Below are 22,339 nucleotides of genomic sequence, written 5' to 3' on the forward strand. Positions count from 1 at the left end.
TGACTGCAGCCTGTAGCTTGACTACAGCTTTGTGAAATAATCTGAGCTACAACCTTCAGAAACTGTGATATAATAAATGTATGTTGTTCTAATATGCTAAATTTGTTACACAACAATACATAACTAATACAACATCCATATGGCAGCCATTTACTCATATTATTATCCTACTTATAGATCTCCAAAGACTTATCATTACCTGTCACTTCAAGTCCAGATTTCTCTGAGTATATTACAGACCTCATATTATCTGACACCACCCTATTTAACATAAGACCTGTGAATAATTACAACTTCTGTGAATCTAACTGCTTTTCCCAATGTTATCCTTTGCTTATATGGCTCCACCCTCCTGAACATCTTCTTTTTTTTTAATCTCTCTTTATCCAATATATTCAAGTACCAGGTCATGAGTAATTACGTTCACAAAACCTATTCCAATGGCTCTGTCCCATGCACTGAGTCTTTCCATAGGTTTGACTCAATTTTGCTAGAATTATTTCATATAAGTTGGTTCACCAGAGTTCATTTCCCTAAATCCATTCTCCAACCTCCACCACCTTCACAATGTTTATCTCATCTCACCCAGTTTCCAGAAAACCACTAATTAATTGGATATTTAATCCTGCCATCATTCATCCTTGTAAGGCATTTTCCCCAACAATGTTAAATCACAGTGTCGTTTTGAAACCAATGCTTGTTTCAGTGATCCTGATGCTGCTGTTATTATTATCTCATCTAATTGTTCAAATGCTTAAAAATTTTATTAATATCTTATAATGAAGGAAAGTAGTCAGTAGATTAAAAGCACACCAGTGGAAGTCTGCACAAGATACAGTCTAGTGGCCTTCTTAACAACACAGGCAATTTGAAATAATGACAAGAGGAAAATACTTTAAAAGAGACGCTGATAGATATATTTACGTTTTAATACTTAATTCATGTAAAATCTAGAAGAAAAGTTAAAAAGAATCAGGTAATCCAATAAGATAACTGTATTGAAGTGACTAGATGATATTATCTGAATCCTACGAAGTTCTTTCACTGAAATTAGTAGACATTCACTGCATTAAAATAGTCCATTGCCATTGAATCAATTTTTTTTCTTTTTAACCCACACTACAGTGTCTAAGTGGGGGGGTCCTTGGGATTATGTAGCAGAAAGGCAACTGCAGGTTCTTTTTTATGGAACTGCTTTGTTTATTTGGGGTTGGTTTTTTTGGGTCAGGGTTACAATCTTTTTATCTGCTTCATCCAACAGTGCGATATCATATTTGTACTCCTGTATATTTGTATATTGAAGCTAGGAAATCCCAAAATAATTTTAAAAAGGAAGAGGTTTGTATCCTCTGAGTTTGTAGAAGGACTCTTGGAAGTGAATTAAAAAATGTCTACAAAAAAAATGAAACCTGGAGCAAAATAAATTTAGCTCTAAAATCTGGTCCAAACTATTCTGTCTTAAAATAATTTATTAGATAAAGAAATCTACCAGAGAACAATGATTTGAGACTTTTGAGACCTAGCTAAGGTTTTTTCCCACCAATCCTTTGTAAATAAAATTATATTAAAGGAAGATCCATTTTAAGATAACTATCAATGTGTCTTTATTCCAAATAGAAATAACCAATGTCATTATACAGGGAAGTATTTTCTAAATCCATAAAGAGTTTTGAAATTCTAAATAAATAAATAACTGGAAATTCCAGATGAATTTAGGAAAAACTAGAAGCAACTAAGAAATCTCAGAACCAATGTGAAATGTCACCTTTTCAAAGTGAAATGTTTTATTAGGATGCTGGGAGATTTCATGCTCAATGGTCAGGCAGGGATGCTTTTGGTGAAATGAAAGTCCAAGGAGACAAAATAGACTTAGGATTGGTTTTATAAAGGCTAGATGTTTGCTGGAAAGACTCATTTGCTCTTCATTTATTAATTCAAAAAATTATAAAGAGCCAATAATCTCCCCAACACACACAATCATCCAGGGACTCATACACACACACACACACACACACACACACACACACACACACAGAGAGAGAGAGAGAGAGCAAGAGAGAGAGAAAAAATATTTTTTTAATGGAAAAAACCATAGTTACCTTTGTACCAACCTAATACATATGTAAAATCTCACAGTCGTACACTCAAGGTATGAGTAAGGTACCACAGGTGCACAGAGGGCCTAGTATTTAACCCAATCTGAAGACATGGAAGGAAGAAGAATGGAAGCCTGATTAAGAAAATAAAAAAAAAATTGAGCTGAGTAATGAGGAATGAGTAAGAATTTCCCAGGTAGGCAAGAGGCAAGGAATGCACTGAAGCAAGCAATAGCATGGTTCCTCCCAGGGAATGAGAATAATTATTCTACACTAGGGCACAGAGTGCCAATGTGGATAATGCAAGGGATAGGGCTGGAGGGACAGCCCAGGGGCTAATCATCAAGGGAAGCATTTCCCATATTGAGACTTCTAAACCTAAGAGTGATGGAGAGCCTCTAAAGAATTTTAACAGGGGGAGCAATGGGGTTTGCACTGTGAAAATGCAACTCTAGCTGCGAAGATAAATTGGAGTGGGGTTGGCCTATGAAAACAGATTAGAGAAGTAAAGATAATCCTAGTAAGAAATTACAAAGTCCTGACCTGATGCAGTAGAATGGTGAAGGGGACAGATTTGAATTAGAAACTTTTTAAGGAGGTGTAGTGGTACTTAGTGACAAATTAGATATATAGACTTAGTAATTCTAGGATGACTCCCACATTTCTGAATTGGGTTCCCAGGTAAATGTTACTATTCTGAACCAGATCATGGTTGACAGAGACAAGGAACCAGCAGCGCACTGTTATTTTGATCTGATTATGGTACAATTTGGTGAAAATAGCCAGTAGACAATTAGATATTTAGCTCAGACTGGCAAGAAAGAGGCCTCAGTTCAAGCTATAGGTTTGAGTGACACCAACATAGCTAATAGTTAGATAAGATGTCCAAGGGACACTTACTATAACATAGTTGACATTTTTAAATCAACAGGGATAATTTTTCAAACTCTACATATCCAGGTCTCTATGCTAGGCACTTTCATATATCCTCCAGGAACTATCATAGAGCCTTCAGACAGAAATGATACTTGAGATGGAATTGATCATTTGACCAAATGACTGAGCTGACTGGGCTGGAGATGGAGGCACTGACAAAGATAGAATTTGGTCAATAATAGATCATGACAAGTTTCAGTGGAGGGATAGGAAGAAGGGAAGAAAGTCTGTAGTGCATTAGGAGCAAGGTAAATGTAGGGAGTGCATTGAGAGTGAGGAGAAAGGAGGAGGTGGAAATCATCACTATTTCAAGAAGTTTAGTTGTGGAGGGAAGGAGAGAAATAAGTTGGTAGACAGAGTACTGAGAAGAACATATATTTGAAAATGTTTATAGGCTGAGAAATGGAAACTGCTAACAAAGTTTTTAACCTACATTAACTATTGACTCTTGAAGTAATCAACCAAATAGAGAAAAGAGTTGTTTTCAGGAATTGTCAGTGTAGCTACTCAATTGCCCAATGGCCAATCACTACCCAAGTTTATTATTTGGTTGGCATCCTTTGAATATTGCCTGTTGATTTACTTTCAAGATGAACTGTACAACTGGAAATTTTCACATACATTTTGGAAGGGAAGGATTTTACCAATTCTGTGTTTATTCAAAATATTCACTATAATTTAATTAATTTTTACTAGATGTTCATCTCTCTCAAACAGCTAGTGGTCCAACCATATACTCCTCATTAAATTGTTGGAGGTAGGGAGGTGGTGAAAAGATGGCAAAATAATTTATTCTCAGATTGCAAACAGCAACAAAAGAATCTGTTATTTTGCCCCAGGGATGAGAGAAGGAAGAAGAAGAGAAAGAAGGAAAGAAGCAGGAGAGTAGAGACATAAAGAGACTTTTTTCCCAAGCCGTATAGTTTTTCTAATGTCTAGAAATAAACAAATTCAATAAAAAGAAACCCCTAAAACATTAGTTGTTCACATCTGAGACCTATTTTTTGCTTTGGGAAAGGAAAGACCCTAATTTCTGAAAATTACATTCCAAAGTTCCAAAGAATGAGTTCCTAAAGCCAAATATCTTTACATAAGTAAATAATTGTTAAATAAGTTTATAAAAGAATATGGACATTTCAAATTTTAAAGTTGATTTTAAAGTTGGTGAAATCAAGAAAAATATATTAAAAATTGGTTTCAGTTTTCACTTTCTAGGAATCCTGTTAGGATTTCTGAAATAAAGCTTTGATCTAGCTGTATGAGAGTATTTACATATTCTTTACACAATGTTTGTGATACCAGATACCTGTGAACAAATGGGAAGTGTTTAATATTTTACATTGTTTGCCTTTAATTGAAGGGAAAACAAATCATCAAGTATGACAAAGTAAAGGGGAAAAAAAGGATCAGGGTGCAACTAAAGATGTCCTAATCCCTTCCACAGGTGCACTTATTGAATTGTCTGTGTGAGCATCTACCCACATGCTTTGATAATTCAGGGCTCTGGTGGTACCTTGTTGCATGAATGTATCATCTGTGTTTTCCATTAGCATTAATGGGGGTTACATAGGCAAAGGAAGAAAAGAACAGACTCCAGAATCTGTCCAGGATTAATAACAACGGTGCTGTTCAATCTGGTGATGTCTTCCTTGGAAAGCAACCTATATTATCCATTTAGTTTAACAAACTAGACTCCACACACCGAAAAGGTAAGGATTCAATCAATCTAAATAATACAGAGAGTTAAAAACAGGTTTGCAAAGTGGAGCTAAATGTTCTTCAAGATCCAGTTGTCACAGACCTTGTCAACAGTTCAGGCTTCTGTCACAACATTATAGGTACTAAATGGAACCCTTTCTAGGTTCTGAGGCACTGAGTATCATCTGCATTCACCAATTAATACTCCTTACTAGTGTTTTGGCTGCTTTTTTCCTTAGGGGATGGGTGGGTAGGCAGAGAAAAGGATGTGCATTCGGCCCATGGTAACTTCAATTAGTTGCCCACCAAAGATTTTATCCTAGTAGCAAAACCAGGAGGAAAAAAATCTTTTAAATTAATTTGAAGATGCCTACATTTCTAGAATGGCATTGCTTTAACAGGGCTATGCAAATGAGTCCAATTTAGCATCTTGTATTCAGCTGGAAACCATTGCTAAATGATCAGGATAGCCAGTCACAGATATTAAAATGAATTATATCTAATCTGAATTTTAGTCACGCTACATTAACTAATAGAAAGTTATTAACATTTCAAGAGAAAAAAAGCTTTTGCCTGCAAAATTAACAGTGGCTGAGATGTGACCTGTGAGCCATGAAGCCTGATCACTGTAATGACAGTGTAATGGCATATTTACATTAAAATCTCTGCAGCTAATATGGGATTCAGAATTGGACGGTAAGTCGAGGATTATTTAGTCTGGCCTGTTGGCCTTTCTCTAAGTAGTTTTTTTTTTTTTACTTCAATACAAATCTGAAACTTTTTATTTCATGACTATTTATGTGACCAGTTTCTACAGCTCAGTCTCTCCATCTTTATATGACTCGTGTTCTCTTTCATTTTCTGTCTTACTACTTTTTCAGAATATTTCTTTCTGTGTATCTGTTTTTCTCTCCTTCTCTCCCTCTCTCTTTTTTCTTCTTTTCTCCCTTTGGCTTGATGAACTTTAGGAAACCAGCGCTCAAATGCAAACCAGTAAAGAGAAAGAAAGCAGTTCCTTAATCATTTTTACAACTATTTGGCTCCAAAAATCAGACCATTTTGATGTTTTTCATTTCCACTTTTAAAATTCACATTAGAAGATGCTGCTTTGCAACGAACACTAATTTGAAATGAGTAACGATGTAGCTATTCTTATTAATCTCGAGAAATGTGGGAGGTGTTCCCGTTCTCAGACTGCATTTCCTAAAGTTAGTTTAGAAGTTGAAGATTCGACAATATTATTTGCAAAATCTACAGCACTCATTTACCTTGGAGATTCAGGTCATTGCTGTTGTTTCCTTTCTCTTTCTTTTTTTTTTTTCTTTTAACTACAGATAGAGAATAAAAATACAAATAATAGGAATAACAAAATAATAGGAAGGCTAAAACCGAACTTTAATTTTATAATTTTATAGGTGTTTGCAGTTGAAAGAATCTTTTTTTTAAAAAAAACAAATCATCTAGAGAATGGCATAGAAATCTAGACAGCAGACAGCTAAGTTTATAAGTTCTCAAATATGTCATTTGTAGACAAGTCTATTTTCTTAACCTGTTAAAATTTGCAAATATTGGACTTTAAACAGAACTTTGATAATGAAATTCAATGGAGATGCATTCATCTTTTTTGTTGCCCAGGCTGGAGTGCAATGGCACGATCTTGGCTCACTGCAACCTCCGTCTCCCAGGTTCAAGTGATTCTCTTGCCTCAGCCGACTGAGTAGCTGGGATTACAGGCATGCACCAACATGCTCGGCTAATTTTGTATTTTTAATAGAGATGGGGTTTCTCCATGTTGATCAGGCTAGTCTCGATCTCCTGACCTCCTGATCCGCCCGCCTCGGTCTCCCAAATTGCTGGGACTACAGGCATGAGCCACAGCATCTGCCTGCATTCATCTTTTTTGAAAGGAAAGAATAAAAGACAAATAATGAGTTCTTTTAATGCCATTTATGTTTGACACATATTTTGCCACAATTTTGTTTCAAAGATTAATTCAATCCATTCTTCTCTAATCATAACAACAAATAAAGCAAATACATATTTCTAAATCGTAACTTCTAACCATTTAGCATTTTATTGCCTTTTACATCCTTAGAGAGAGTGTTAAATTTCTATTTGTGGTTCTTGGATTTATTTTTAAAGTCTTTTAAAAGAGGACTTTATCTGAAAGCAAATTATCCATTTACACTATGAATCTGTGCAAAAATGTATTTCAGCACAGACATGGGTCAATCACAAAGGACATCATGATAAAAATGCCACCTCAGTTCCATTTCCTAATTAGAAGAAGAGTATTAATATGTTGACACTGGTTTGACTGACATGATTCTCTGCTAAATGCCTGCTAGGCTCATATTTATAATAAATACAGGTAGATGCATTTGCAGTAAAACCAAAGCTTCATTCCGTTTCTTGGATTTTTATTAAAATACAGGCATATCATAAATATTGATTGAAGAAATAACTAGAAATTTGATCTGATGTAATATGATGCAAATTAAGTTTAAACAGTTTGAACTTTGATATTTCTAAATGCATTGCTATATTTTGAATATTTTTATAAGAGATGAAAGTGCTAGGCTAAAAGTAACTCACAAATAGTGTCTACTTTTTCTTCTGAAACTCATCTCTCCCTTTTCACTATTGACAAAAGATATTTATTCTGTATGTTTATAGAGAATATACAGATCTACCCAGCTTTGGACATAAATATTAATCACATAAAAGCTTGCTGGCTAAATTAAATTATACAATATTGTTAAAAGAGCAGCCTCTTTTAGGCATGGTCACTCTCACCTGTAATCTTAGCACTCTGGGAGGGGGAGAATTACTTGAGTTCCGGATTTCAAGATCAGCTTAGGCAACATAGCAAGACTGTCTCTAAAAAAAAAAAAAAAAAAACAGAAAAGAAAAAAAAATTAACCAACCATAGTAATGTGACCCTGTAGTCCCAGCTACCCTGGAGGCTGAGGCAGGAGGATGGCTTGAGCCCAGGAGTATGAGACTACAGTGAGCCATGCACTCCAGCCTGAATGACAGAGTAAAACCCTTTCTCGAAAAGAAAAATATGAGCAGTCTTTCTAATTTCTGCATACTTAGTAACACCCTTAATATGCCATGACTCGTATTAGGTATTTATTTTCTAAATAATGTTAGCTAAGTTATCAAGTCAAAAAGTTAACAGCATAAATGCTTAGAAAACAAAACATAAAGAGTATTAGTAACAAATAAACCATATGTGTCTGCAGTCTAAGTCAGTTATAAATTTTAAAATAGATTTCCTGCACATAAACTTCTTGGCTAATAAAACTACTGAAGGAAACAATATCCAGACTTAGTTTTGCTGTACTTGTTCTAAGAGGCAAGAAGGAACACTGCACAAATTCCTTTTCCTCCTATAATTTGGGATTTCATTTTAAAAGGAAGAATAGGCTGTGTCTTTTCAAAAGAACCCTGGGGTTTCAAATGCGAGATGGGAGGGTGGTGGCCTAAGAGAGAACACTGGGGATGAGTGAAAGTGACAAAAATGTTCCCTTATGTTCTTGACCAAAAGGACCATTAAAACCATTTCTCTCTATTCAGAATAGTTGGGAGAAGGGGGAAGCACGAAGGGACATCAAGGATCTAAAAAATATGCTGATTTTCTCCTTTGTCTTTCTGTATTAGGTTTTCTTGCCAGCTATAAGCGTGGTTTATGGATTGACAGTTTTGATAAACAAATATTGTGTGAAGCAGGAAGGATAGTGCTCCTAAACAAATGTTATGAAAACCTAATAACTGTACTTTAATTGTAATCATTAAATCATTGATTATCTTTCTGCTGTGTTCTTCAGTTATCTCCACAAATCGTGAGCCCGCAAAGTTAATCCCAGTGGAGTAAATATAAGTGCCCATAACTCAATTATTTTTTCTGAAAATTTTTTGTTGCTTACATAAAGAAAGAATTCATTGCACATATGTTAACACAATATGGGATATATCATGAATAACACAAACATATATGTACACACATATATACACACACATACACACAGACACCACTTGACTCATTGTTGTAATACATTAGAGGGCCAGGAGCGGTGGCTCACGCCTGTAATACCAGAACTTTGGGAGGCCAAGGCGGGCATATCACCTGAGGTCAGGAGTTCAAGACCAGCCTGGCCAACATGGAGAAACCCTGTCTCTACTAAAAATAAAAAAATTAGCCCAGTGTAGTGGCATGTGCCTGTAATACTAGCTATTCGGGAGGTTGAAGTGGGAGAATTGCTTGAACCCGGGGGGCAGAGGTTGCAATGAGCTGACATCACGCCACTGCACTCCAGCCTGGGCAACAGAGTGAGATTCTGTCTCAAGAAAGAAGGGAAGGGAAGGGGAGGGGAGGGGAGGGGAGGTGAGGGGAGGCAAGGGGAGGGGAGGGGAGGGGAGGGGGAGGAAGAAAGAAAAGAAGGAAAGAAAGAAAGAAAAAGAAAGAAAGACAGAGAAAGAAAGAAAGAAATCCTCTACGAGAGGCAGTATATCAGTTTGTAGCACAGATTCTAAAGCCAGATTCCTGATTTTGAGTTATATTGGCTTTGCCACAGCCAGCTGTGAGACTTCAGAAAAGTCCCTGAACCTCCATTTCCTCATCTATAAATAAGGATCTTTTTTCTTTTACCAAGGTCATGAAGTTATTTTGAGGATCAGTTAAGTCCGTAATATAAAGCACTTTTAATAGTGCCTAGCTTATAGTAAATGCTTGATAAATAGTCTCTACCATGCCAAGTATTATTACTACTGTTATTAATAATTATATTAACACTGCCTCTCAGAGATGAAAGACAGAAGACTTGGCAAATTTCACACATTACATCAGTGACTAGACACTTCGTTCTACAAATAAAAGGATACGAAGCCTAGGGCTAAATGATCAACACATGCATTTCTAAACAAGAAAGAAGAGACCCATGGGGTGTGGTTTGAGGGATATCACAAGTCTTCTCACTCATATCTGCCACCCTTTCATCATGAACTTGCAGAAGTAATTTAAGGTTTCTGGGACTCAATTTCTACAACTATAAAATAAGAAGCTCTTTCTGCATTCAATGATGTTCTTTTGCAATTATTCAGTAACAGTATCTATTTTTACAACAAGCTAAGGCAGGGCTTTTAGATCCTCAACATATAAATGTCTCAAACAAGACATCCATAACTTTTCAGTTTGTACTTTTCTTTCTTGAGCTTTAGAAGAGAGGAGTATAAGAACAGCAATATGGCTTGCATAAAGGGAAGGTGATCAGATTTGCAAAACACAGGGAAGTTATTTTGACACAGAGATGGGGGCCTCTAAACGCAGGCTACACCTGCTTCTCATCAACACTAAGGGCTGGCCTTGCTAGCATTTGAGGATTCTTGGACGTGTAGAAATCTCCTAGCCAACTCACCAAAGAAAGAAAACACCAAGCAAAAAACATTGTCTTCTAGATAACCGACTGTGAAACCTGAGAATCATAATAGTCTCTCTAACTGGATCAAAAATCAAAACTAATAGATGAAGGAATCAGGCATTCTTTTCCAGCACCAAATTCGGTTGTGAATAGTGTGTTGTAAAAGACATGGAATAGAAATATCCCATGTTTTTGGCAAAATGAGAAGAGTCAAGCATTCCTGTATAAAGCAGGCCTAATAGTTTGAATGTATCACTTGGTTTTCTGAATCACTTCTTGTTGTTTTTCTCTTCCCTAAAGTTTTTCCCTTCCCTAAAGTTTTTCCTTCACTAAAGGTGACTACTCCACACCATGACATCTAATATCTCTCTATACCAATAGAGTGTATATTTATATCCTTAATTTATCTCAGGGTGAATACTATATTTTATTCATCGTTGTAATTAAAACGGGTACCTCTTTTAAGATAAATATAAATGAAACAATCAAATCTCACACTTCAACTCAGTCATAATGAGAGGTGAAGCTGGCTGGGCTTCTGGGTCAGGTGGGGACTTGGAGAACTTTTCTGTCTAGCTAAAGGATTGTAAACACACCAATCAGCACTCTGTGTCTAGCTAAAGATTTGTAAACACACCAATCAGCACTCTGTAAAAACACACCAATCAATGCTCTGTGTCTAGCTAAAGGTTTGTAAATGCAGCAATCAGCACTCTGTAAAACAGACCAATCAGCACTCTGTAAAATGGACCAATCAGCAGGATGTGGGTGGGGCCAAGTGAGGGAATAAAAGCTGGCCACACCCAAGCCAGCAGGCAACCTGCTTGGGTCCCCTTCCACGTCGTGGAAGCTGTGTTCTTTTGCTCTTCACAGTAAATCTTGCTGCTGCTCACTCTTTGGGTCCTCACTACCTTTATGAGCTGTAACACCACGAGGGTCTGCAGCTTCACTCCTGAAGTCAGTGAGACCACGAACCCCCCAGGTGGAACAAACAACTCCAGACGCGCCACCTTTAAGAGCTGTAACACTCACTGTGAAGGCCTACGGTTTCACTCCTGAAGTCAGTGAGACCACGAACCCAGACCAACTCCGGACACATCTGAACATCTGAAGGTACAAACTCTGGACACACCATCTTTAAGAACTGTAACACTCACCATGAGGGTCCGTGGCTTCATTCTTGAAGTCAGTGAGACCAAGAACCCACCAGAAGGAAACAATTCTGGACACAATAATTCATATTATTATTTATAAAACACATTTTATGGCAATTGAGTAAGGATGTAAAAAAATTGTGAATAGATTATTTTATAGCATATATTTTGGTTAAAAAACTATAGCTACATTTATTTATTTATGTATTTATTTATTTAGAACCAGAGTCTTGCTCTGTTGCCCAGGCTGGAGTGTAGTGACACAATCTTGGTTCACTGCAACCTCCACCTCCCAGGTTCAAGCTATTCTCCAGCCTCAGCCTCCTGAGTAGCTGGGATTACAGGTTCCCGCCACCATGCCCAGCTAATTTTTGTATTTTTAGTAGAGACAGGATTTCACCGTCTTGGCCAGACTGGTCTTGAACTCCTGACCTTGTGATCCACCTGCCTCAGACTCCCAAAGTGCTGGGATTACAGGTGTGAGCCACTGTGCCTGGCCAGCTACTCTTTTTTTAAGTATAAAGTTATATGAGTAATACAAACATAATTTATTGTTATGAACCCTGATTTTTGACATGCATAAGAGTTTCCTCCAAATGAGATCATTCAACTTTTATTGGGGGTAGTGTGTGAAATATAAAATGAAACTTATTATTCTTGGCTAAATTTTTCTGGACCTAAGTTGTTTTCTTATGATAAATACATGATTTAAGTCAATGCAGTCAACACAATGGAGGAAACACCAGCCAGATTTGTTAGATTCATTCTATTGGTTGATTCTTTCAAATATTGCTCTAACTGGACCCTAGAGACAGTGAGACAGTGTTAGAAGGGAAATTTAAAACTAGAAATGAAAGTACACTAAAATTACACAGTATCCACATAACACTTTTGTGGGAATTATTAAAGGTGGATGATGCTACCCCAAGGGCAAAGGCATGATCAGTTGAGAACAGGCTAGATGTAGACTTCTCCTAAGCCCTTCAACCAGTCATCTTTGTGCAGTCCACAACTTATGCAACCTCTGCAGTCCACAACTTGTGCAGCCCTGAAACATTGTGTTGGTTTAGCAAACAAATTAAAGGCAAAGGTTTTCTTTAAAGGTTTATGTTGTAATTAATTAAAATGAGCATGGCTGTCTTCTGAATTCATTTGTCAGAATAATAGCAAATCCAATGAGAATTTCAAAATATTTCAAAATTTAGAAGATTCCTTGCCACCTGTGCCACTTAGGGGAATGCTTACCTTCACTCAGGCTTTATTTATTTTTTTGAGAATCAGGTATGAGGTAAACTGTATAAATATTGGAAAATTTATCCTTTTTATTATTTCCTCATAATAAAAATAAATTTACTCATATGAAATCCATACCTTTTCTACGCTGACATACCATATTGAAAGATTAATTACATACACTTCCACTTGAATTCCAAAACTATAAAAAGTCTATTTATGTGTGCATACACACATATACAATAGGCATTTCTCTCTTTAGAATAAACAATGTTAGAGAATATTCATCATTCAAATCTAGACTCAGAGCTGAATGGTCTAAAAATGATTTATTTCTACATAACATAGACAAGTGTTTAAAACAGAAATTCAATATTTTTAGAAGTTTTCAACCTTGCTGCAAATTAACAAGTTCATGTTTTCATTGTTTCATATAAAAATGAGTGTGGTAACTCATGAAAAATCGTGCTTCATGTGTGATTAAGCCGATTTATCTCTACTTCTAATTCCATTTACTTTAACAAAATGCTAACATTAAAAGAAAGAAGGGGGCTTCAGAAGCTGACAAGAAGTTTAGTTTTCAAGGAAAATCACAGGATTGGACTCCATGCTTGTCTACACCATGATCACTGGCATTTACAGGGAGGAATTTGTGCAATGGGCAGGAAGATTATTGCTAACGCTGTCCAGAGATCATGAGGCTTGCATTTAACAAACATAACTTTATACTTTCCAAGGCCAACCTCAGGCTAGGAGTCAGGATATATCCCCTTGGCAATTAAGCTGGAGAAGCAAATTATGGACTGACGTACCATGAAATACCACCAGGCCTTTGAAGAATAGTTCACTGAAGAATGTGCTAACTAAATGGATACTTAATTGAGACAATAAGATTTCCATGGCAAATTATAACATGCAATTTGCACCATTCATGTATCTGCTGCAAACATTAATAAAGAGGATTATTCTCTAATACTGAAAACAAATCACAAATTGCTAAATCTTAATGAAAAGTACAGGACTTACCTCTATTGGTGGCCTTTGGAGTTTTGTTCCTTAGACTGGCTTAGCAATCTTCATGCCCAATATTTGACTTCCATTCAATACTTAAGGTGCTTACTGATGTTTTTGTATTGGCAGTTCCCTGGTATGACTTAGCTGATAGCTCATCCTTCACAAGAATGCTTACATGAATGGCACCCGAGTTGGAAGGAAAGTGAGTAATCAAAGTGGTTTACAGAGCTCTTATTATTTGCTTTCTGCCCCATAGGAACTCTTCATTTCACTAACTGATGTCTTCTAGTATCTTGGGAGCAGGAAAGGAAATATATAGATGCCATTTTTACCGCTATCATTACTCCCACTTTGATGCGTTCTTAAGCTTATTTCTCACTTCTTATTGTGGCATGAGGGAGTTGAATACATGAAGCTTCTCCATCCCCTCTCTCTACCTTGTTGGCAGACTTACAGAGTCACCCAGGACTCTCCCACGGCTAGGTGAAGACTGCAATCAGGCTCATCTCACCATTTTCAGCAAAACTTTCCCAAAGTTTGGGCTCAGAAAGTTAATGGCATCATGTTCCCCCTGGCTGAAGAGGGAAGCCTATGGCTATGCCGGGATCCACCCTGATGGGTCCGGTTCTCACCAAAGGGCTCCAGGCTATAGACTTTTCCTTCTTCCTTTCTTATCAAGTTTTCCTCCTAAATCTCATATACCATCTGGGTTCTGATATTAAGCTTGCTAATATCAAAAATTAATTCACACTCAAGTGTTAGGGCTTTACCGCAGTTTATTTTGGTTGAGTGGATGTTTTGATGGCTCCCACTTCTTATATCATTGTATATATAATAGTTCTGTTTAGTGAGCTCCACTCCAAATAGTATCCTAAGTATATTGAAAATATGATCTCATCTAATCAAGCACATAACCACCTCCTTTGCCTACTTGTAAGGTTGGTGTTGGCCCAACAACATGCACACAGTACTTGTTTCTATGTTTATCTTTCATTATCCTGGGTTACAACATTTATCTAACCTGAGTGGTTTAAGAATCATTCTACAAAAATGCTTTCTGTGCCTGTTATGGCCTAACTCTACGTTTCTGTTGATTTTAAAGTAAATGATACATGATTCCTGACTTCAAGGATTTCATTGTTCAGTAAGAGAGAGAGATATGAATTATTACAAGGTGGATGATAGAGGGCCTCAATCCAACTTCTCTTCTAACTCTTCCTGCCCGAGTGAAATTGCTACTTTATTTGTCTGTTTCCTGCCCACCCCCTGATCTATTTGTGGCCCAAAATTGTGTCTTAGCATCTTTGTAACTATATTTCCTAACTTCAGGATCCAAAATATGTTAGATAAGAAAAATCCATATATCATTCCATATTATGGATAGAGAAACTACTCATAGACTTTGAAGGCTTATTCAAAATCTGAAACTAGAAACATCAGAGTTGGAGTTCAGATCTGAGTCCATTGGCAGCCTGTAACATGTTTTTACCTCAACATCCTATCTCCGTTGACATTCCTTTTCAGGAATCAATCCGATAGCAATGTATGTGTAAGCAAGAATACTAAAAGCAAATATAGTCATTTCTAGTAGTCTACAGATCACCCAGGTGTAAATTATCTACTTTGTGGCTTATCTGTTAAAAATGATTGCTATCAGAGTGGCTACCATTTGCCATCTAATACACCTCTGAGCCTTTCTCTCTCATTATCACTTTTGCAAGAAATGTAAACTGCTGAGATTCTATTATTAGCTTAGATGCAACATAATTTAAACAAGAAATCTGATATACATACCCTTGCCAATTGACAGAATGCCACCTAAGTTTAACACAAATGACTTTCAAAAGATGCACCCCTGCATTAACACAGATAATTTCATTTTAATTTACATTCAGAGATTCTGTTTTGGGTAGGGGTAACTGAGAATATTGGTGTGTATTTTTCTTTCTGAGGCCGCCCACCTCCAGGCGATATTTTATTGCTTTACTCTTGGAGGCTCAAAATCTCATGAAATCCTAGAAGGGAAATCTTGGAAATGCAGCCCTCTCTTTTTCAATTGTCATGGAATGACACCATTCCATAGAAAGGATTACTAGTAACCTGCCAAAAGTAAAGCTCCCAGGTGAGCAAGAGCATCTTTTCAAACACAGAGAGTAAATTCAATCTTGTCATAAGTGGTCATTTACTCAGGAAACCATTCTCTCTAGTTTCTAGAAATTATTTTTAAGCATATAAACTCCCAGGAATGACTGCAAAAGATCAACAAAGATGAAGCTGCAAAAATTAATCACAAACACACACACACACACACACAGGGAGAGACAGAGAGAGAGAGAGAGAGAGAGAGAGAGAGATAAGCCTCTTGTGACTTTAAATAAACAGACAAAACCAAATTTCCATTCCACTTCTTTCATCAAACTTTTCTTATTCCATCCAGATAGACACCCTAAAGGTAGTAATAGTCTCACCAGGCATAGTGCTACCTACAAACCACTAGTAGAACTTCCATGAAGATTAGGAAGACACAAAGGTTTTTGTCTCTTCAGAACAAAAAGTACATTGCACTTAATAATGAACCTGTCATTTTAAATGTCCAGGTTTCAATTATATAAGTAATAGAGTTTAGAGATGAACTGTTTGTATAATTTTGCCCAGAATTTAGATTTATATTATGTACTTCTATAAATATTTCCTGAAATGTATTCAAATAGCAAGGTGTTAGTTACATATATTAATATGGCAATTCTAATAGCTATCTGTACAATGCAAACTTTACTAAGCTACTACAGGAATCCCTTTTCATTCAGTACTAGAGACAAACTGGCAAATGTAGATAGTGGCCCAGTTGGTTAATAATTATCTTGCTCTCACTGAGAAAAGTCAGTTATCTCAAGACAAGCACATGCAAATTTGAAGGAATGGGGGAAAGAGAAATGGTGGGGGAATGGAGAGGAAAGAGAAACAGAAAAATAATATAGAAAGTATGTATTCAAGGTTCTTTGTAAGGCTATATGTCTAGGATGAGATAATTGCCCTTCTATTACATGGTTCTGAAGATTACTCAGAAAAGAAAGAATAAATAATCCTAACCTATATACTATAATCACATGCAGCAACTTGTATTCATTAATTGGAGAATAGAACAAGTAGAGTACCCAAACATAAAAAAAAAGACGAGAAAGATAAGAAGCATTCATCAAGCAGTATGTAACCGCCATTTACATCAACTGCCCACAGAAACACTCCAGAGCTAATATTTCAGCAACATAAACAAAGTCATAATTAAAAGTTTCAACGTCATATCATGCAGCTCTTTATTTTTAATGTAGTATTTGTTCAACTTAGAGAACTAATATTTTTTTCTCTTAATGTTTGCAGAAAGATCCAGTGGATCATTTCAGAATTTAGTTTGGCTCTCCCCACACAGGATTTAACCAGGCTGACAGATTCAGCACAGGAAAGTATTTTAATGTAATGATATACCACCACTTCTAGACCCAATGACAAGATGAAAATCCAAGAGCAGGCATAAAACACCCATGAAGAAATGACAGAGCTTGAAGTCAGTGTGAATAATTTCTGAATCATAAATTCACAAAGGGAACAGGGAAAAGAAAGGAGAAAAGGAGAAGCAAAGAGGAGGGGGAAAAGTTGAGTAGCTTGTTCCACCCACCTCAAATGCTGAATTTAAGAGCTTTCTGCACATTCATGTTTCCCAGTGACAGGGCTTCAGGTACATCAAGTGGCCCACAATCGCAGATGCATTAGAAGCTCTGCTTCAATTGTGTTCAGAGGCCAAGTGTGTACCCAGTTAGGTAATCAGGCTTTTTCATGTTGACTACAGATATCCTCATCACGTGCGCAGTTGTGCATAATGGAAAACATGTAATGTTCACAATGGCTTCCCTCAAACTTCACTTTCCTTTCCCAGATATCTGCTGCCTGTCTTTGCTCCTGAAGTGCATCACCATTTGATGGGAAGCTCTGTAAACCTATATTTAGTGCCTGAGAAACACCCTCTTCTCTCTTTACCCTCAGGATAGCTAAGATCAGCACTTCTGTTAATAGTTTCCAGGTTTGAACTCTAAGCAACTAAGCTACCCTTGGAATTTACTTTTTCTCACAGACAAATAAAGATTGAGGAATACTACGAAATCTTTTTTTTATTAGCATGTCCAGATAGAAATTCTCTTGTATCTTTGGCCACTCCATTTCTTCTTGTCAGTGTTAAAACTGGAATTTAGGATGCATATGCTGTTAAAAGATCTGGAATTTATCATAAATGTACAAATTGAGAAATAAAGCGTAATTATGTACCACTATGCACATCTAAGAGAAAAAGCCTGCAGTATAGCCAAATATGATGTTCCTGTTGGCATGTCTAGCCTGGTGGTCCTTTGCATTACTATGCATGTAATATGTTTACAGGGTATGTCATCACCCTCTTCTTGGCAGCAGAAACCAAGCAGAGTCTAAAACATGGGAGACTTTTAATAAATGCCTACCAAATTACATTGAGAAGTCAGTGGCCTCTAAACATATTTGGATCTGACTCTACCTTTTTTCAATATGTTTATTGTTTCTAGTTATGAATATCTACATAGATGTGCCTTTCCATCTTTTGAACTAGAAGAGAAATAAATAGGGAGGAAAGAGAATTCCGCAACTAATTCCAACCCACTGATTTCATTCCTACTGGTTCCTAGAAATAGGCCAAAAAATAGGAGTAGGCTACCTCCATGCTGACCTGCAAGTTCATTTTAATATTAACTACTATGTCAGGCCGTAAGATGACCTAATAAGCACACAATATCTGGAGAGCTAAGCGGAGTTATTCCTCATACCTAAGGCGACTTCTCTCTCTGAATATTTGTATGCTGGATTTGTCTCTGAAGCTAAGCTTGGTATGGGAAAATGGGAAACTAGATAACTGAACAGCTATTACTTGTTAAACTGCAGTTGGGGTAACTATAAATAAGCAGAAGAAAACTCAGGTTTAAAGTGCCTTAAGTGCAGCTTGAAGCAACATACCTAGAACCCTGAAGTCGGTGCAGCTAGAATGAAGCAGGACTCTGAACAAAACCTTTCCCGTAACTAAAATCTCTGTACCTGCACATTTTATTTTCAACACAGTATTCTTGGTAAAGAGTTCTTGAAAGCATCAGAAGCCATAAATAATGCTATGTAATCAAAGACTGGATATGAATTAGAGTTTACAAGTTTGTCATTTTTGCCTTTAAAAAATGTCAGAAATATGGTGTCTGTAGTGATCTCATTTTCTGAAAGGAATCCAATTGCAGACAAAGGAGGCTTTCTCTAGAAGCAAGGGATGTAAAGCTTGAGAAATATGGATTTATAATGAATACTTAGAATCACGTTAAACATTGTTCTCCTAGAAATATCAAGTTAATTATTGATAAACACCCTGATGTCACGATCAGGTTCAATATCTAGGGGTTCAATTTCTGTTTCTTAGTGATCTTCAATATCAACAGCTATTCAGATTTTCAGGTGGCTTCTGTTTTAGGTTTTTATTTACTTTGGTTTGTATTTTGCCTCATTCATAATAAAACACAAGGTCATTCCTACTTACACTGTTCCACAAAGGTTACCTTGCACACATTATAAGCAGGTAGACCCTGTGAGTCAAATATAGCACATAGCTATGTTTGGTTTGACTCCAACACTGTTTGAAATATGTGAAATTTTTTAGATATCGATAAATTCTTCCATTCACAATGATTCTTACCACCCCCTATTGTATTTACCCACATATTTACAATTATCTTTTTTAATCTTTGTAGGCATCAGAGTTGGCATGCCCTACCCTAGATTCTGGGCTTCCCGTGATGCAAAAAAAAAAAAAAAAAATCTTTATTTCACACTGGGTCAATTCCATCAGCTTGCACTAAATATTTACAGGAGTTCATTTATTAAATGTTTGTTGAGCAGCTTCTATACACTAAATACTATGCTGGGCACTAGTGACACAGTAACTTCATGCAGCTTCCATTCACATTGGGGATGGGAGGGTGAATTGACGATAAATAAATACATTTCAGGTGGTGATAAATATTATGTAAGGAAAAATAAAGTAGAGGAAGGAGATAGAGTGTGACAGGGGATGCTATTTTCAACAAGTTATCAGGAAACATTCTCTCTGATGAGGCGATATCATAGCAAGCACCTGAATAAAGTGACAGAATGAACAATACAGGTATCTGGGGGAAGAGCTTTCCAAGCAGACACAGGCCCCCTCTTAAAGGAAGCGTCATCTTTACAATGGTAAGAGTTTCTACCTCTAGCACACTCTTGATTTCTTGAGCTGAAAATAAAAGAAAATTGCTAGTCGTTTTCTCCTTAATTCTCTCAGTGTTTTTTCCACTTGGTTTTTTAAACCAAGTGGAAAATACATCAGTAATTTTCAAACTCTTCTTTCACTATTACAACTTGATGCTTCTCTTATCACTGAAACAATAATAATAGAATTTTGCTACTCTGGAGGAAAATGTCTATTGGAAAAACTACTTATAGATAATGCTCTCACCAAAAATCCCTAGGTTACTTCTAACAGCAAGAACAATGAATAATAAGCAAGGGCATATTTATGTAAAAAAGAACCATATCCCTTTTGCAAGTATTTTTAAAATAATAGAATAAGTGAATATTCTGCCTGCTTTTTTTAAAAAAGAGTCTGTAATTAGCGTAAATTAGTAAAGAAGTCTAATTTGTGTTTTTAAAAATAGAAATTATGTTAGAATTTTAAAAAGACCTGAGAGATTATTTTCATCAGTTCCCTCTCTTAGACAGTAAGGAAACTAAAGCTCTCGGGGTTTAAATGGTTCCAAGGACAAAGAGCCATTTATTGGCCATGCTGGAACTGGGAGCCAAGGTTTGTAATTTGTAGACTAGTACTCTTATATTGTGTAGAGCACATTGTACTAGTGAATTAAAAAAAAAAAACTTATATTGGGACTTACTATTTCCCATGTTGTGGGGAGTTCAACATTCGGGTAGCTGCCAGCCCCCGCCACCCCCCTCCCTGGCCCACTCTACCACCCTCCGCCACCCACCTTGGGTTTTAGCTATAGAAATGTGAAAGCATAATCTAATAGGAAAGCTAATTTTCTCTATATTAACATGACTGTGCCTGTCTCTGCCAAACACCCTGAGTCCCAATTTGTGATTATGAAGGGCTGGATTAATGTAGGACCTTCACAACAGCTTTAACAAGGCATTAGTGGCACCTACTGGATCAGAAAGTTGATTTCCAAGAAATAGTACTCATTGGAGTAGAGTCTAAACTCTCTTCTGGATCTCTCCAGTTGGCAACTTGGGAAAAAAGAACCTAAACATCTGCCATCTCACTGGATTTATGCAGAATCACTGAACTGATAAGTCCATTGTGATCCCCAGCCTTATGCATGTTTATTATACCATTTACCACTGCAAAGGCATTCATTGGTGATTTCTTTGCTCATCTTATTTTTAAGTGAAAAGCATTTTGATGAAGTAATATCTTAAAATATGGTAGGTAAATGTCAATTGTGAAACCAGCAATATATAAATCATTTTACATAGTACATGAAATTGATTTGATTTTCAGGAGTAATGTAAAATAATTTAGATATGTGTTTTGCTTACACCTAAAACCAAACTATTGATCATTAAAAATTCCTAACACTATAAAACATGTTATGGCAATATGCTATATATATTATTGTCAACATAATAGCATGCTGTTACTCTTTACAGTGTTCTCATTAATCCCACAAATTGTTCAAACCATGGGTTTGAATTTCTATATTGCAAATGAATGGAAATGTATCAGTTGTGGATCTTAGTATAGTTTCAGTTTAGTTTGATGGAGATATATTAACTACCTGCTCTATACAAATAATAGATAATTAAACAAATAAGAACTGATTCATAAACTCAAGAAACTTAGACTTAATTTTGTTTCAGTCAGATGTCAGGAGCCTGACAATCCTCTACTTGTTTATTTCTTATTTATATTGCAGTGAAATATCATCCATTTTCAACTAATCCAACATCAAAGGCCCTGTGCGTTAGGTGTATGTTAGGAAACAATATGTTTCCAATCATTTGAAGAAAGTGAAACATGCTAAGTTCTCAGAAGGACATTTGGAAGGGAGAAGCTGGCTTGCACATAGGAGGCTCTCAATAAACCTCTGATAATTGAACAAATGTAACTCAACTCTTTTGTTCCAACTTGGGGCCCAAGGAAGACGTCTTCCACAAGGAAAACCCTCCAGCATAAAAGGAATCTCCCTGATGTACCCTGCCTGAAATCATACCATCCAGCTCCATTCTACAGTGGTGGCAGGGGAGCCTGGCACTTCATGGCTGTAGAAGAAACTAGCAAGTGAACAGGATTATATGATGTTTCTAGAAACAGTGAAACCAGAAGTGTCTCGCACTTGTATGGAAGAGACATTTAAAATCAGACATTGCTAATCTGGCAATGGTCTGTACTTAGATTTTGCAAATATTCACAAGATTCCTGTTAAAATTTTTTATGGCATGCACTTTAACCCCTGAAAATCTTGAGAAGCACAATATTACAATTTGATATATGATTTATTCTAGAAATTGAGTTGTCAGAAAAACAGTCAACTCTCAAATTCTAAAAAGAAAAACTATAACATTTACAGAAGTTTTAGATTAAATAGACAAAGCTTAGCTTTGAATATATTTTTTAAACAAAAAGAGCAAAAGTACTAAGAAATTTATAGGACAGTATCTCAAACTGAATAATAGGATG

At 36.4% G+C, this 22,339-nt stretch overlaps 1 long non-coding RNA gene across 2 annotated transcripts; it reads left to right on the top strand.

Moving 5' to 3' along the window:
• The first annotated feature begins 10,952 nt into the window (after window positions 1–10,952).
• LOC107973712 (uncharacterized) lies at window positions 10,953–21,834 on the top strand. 2 transcript variants are annotated; one of them, XR_001716106.2, is made up of 3 exons: window positions 10,953–11,266; window positions 13,681–13,756; window positions 21,576–21,834. It is a non-coding gene; the product is annotated as an uncharacterized LOC107973712 (long non-coding RNA). The 2 variants fall into 2 exon arrangements; XR_001716105.2 differs by lacking the exon at window positions 21,576–21,834 and adding an exon at window positions 16,933–20,499.
• The last annotated feature ends 505 nt before the right edge of the window (window positions 21,835–22,339 follow it).

The sequence above is a fragment of the Pan troglodytes genome, chromosome 13 (assembly GCF_028858775.2).
Source record: "Pan troglodytes isolate AG18354 chromosome 13, NHGRI_mPanTro3-v2.0_pri, whole genome shotgun sequence".
Taxonomy (NCBI): Eukaryota; Metazoa; Chordata; class Mammalia; order Primates; family Hominidae; genus Pan; species Pan troglodytes.